A 1,541-nucleotide genomic window follows, 5' to 3' on the forward strand; every position below is an offset into this window, starting at 1 on the left:
ATAATAAGTAAATAAGCACATTTTGCTCATGTGAGTCAGTGTAAATAAAATGGCAGAGAAATAAACATATTCTACAGAGTCTACTGAACTAGCAACATCCTTGATAGCAAAAACTATGTCTGCAATCAGAACCATACGTGGCAAACGTGATAATCCCTTTAACGCCGCTGCATAATCACGCCGCGCTGTTTAGCGTCTACGCGGTATTTTAAGCCAAAAATGAAAACAACATGCACATTGCTGCGGCATCAAACTAACAAAAACCACAGGCGCCTTCGATCCCGCGAAAGCATTCTCACAACACAATGAATCATTCTGATCGCGTGGCTCGACTAATGAATGCTGGCACAACACATCCACGCTGCTTTATTTGCGTGTTTAATAAACGCTAAGCAACCATAAGCAGTCGCATAAATCAGCAGAAACTCGCCATGAGCGCAAGCTTCACAATCCGCCATCCATCATGGCGTAATTAACGCCTTCGCTCCTCATCTCCTTTGCTTTTATATGAGTCAGACTTCCCATGGTGCCTCGGGTGAGCTCTCTTCTGATCGCAAAGCGTAAGAGAGGCACTTCTGTAGAAAAACACCCGGTCTTTTACACTCCCTGATCAATGGCACTATTTTACTCGCTGTGCGATAGGGAACGGCGCCGGTTTTAACGTGTTTGGTTTTATATACAGTTCGCTAGACTTGCATGTTGAATTAATCTACAAACCGAATTAAAAACTGGAGAAACATCTGAGCTTAATCACACCCAAGGCATATTATTAATACTTCTTTTTTTGTTAACGGCATGGCAGAATTTTCCGAATTAAAAAAATAGATTATTTTTTAAAAATGCTGCAGAACCTCTGATGATGAGAGAGGAAGAAATAAACAGAGATGGAAGGGTAAAAAAAAACACTTTTCAGCATAAAGTTGATCAAAATGGAATATCTATCTGTTCTTAGATCCAACTGTAGGTATCCAGCATGCATAGAAAGATTAAGGATTGCCCTGCATTAACCTGACAATAAAAATAATCAAAAATGAATGTGGCCTCAGAAATCCCAATGTACAATATGTTTTCACGCAATTCTACATCCAATCAATAAAAGAATGAAGTACCCACCAATTATTTATGCAGAACAATACATTTATATTTAAATTGGATATATATTCTTAAACCACTTCTGGCAATATAAAAGAAAAGACAATCAAACTAAAAATGTGGACAAATAATATATTAATAAAATATATTAATATTTAAATTACATATCATGCCAAAAATATTTTTAGTTTTTATATTGTAAAATACTATAGTTTGTATTTAAATAAATAATATATAGTATATATCTATTGGTTTTAAGTATTGTAATTATTACTTGAATATAAACAAATACATTATAACAAAATATTAATTAACAAAATATTTTTTTTTTTTTTGTCTTGGATTTTCCCCTGCATCAAACGAAACAAACACACAAAACAAAAAAACAACTAGACAAAACAAAAATAGCGCTGATCAATTTCTGCATCAAACTAAGCCAAACATAAACA

The sequence above is a fragment of the Puntigrus tetrazona genome, chromosome 22 (genome assembly GCF_018831695.1).
Source record: "Puntigrus tetrazona isolate hp1 chromosome 22, ASM1883169v1, whole genome shotgun sequence".
NCBI lineage: Eukaryota > Metazoa > Chordata > Actinopteri > Cypriniformes > Cyprinidae > Puntigrus > Puntigrus tetrazona.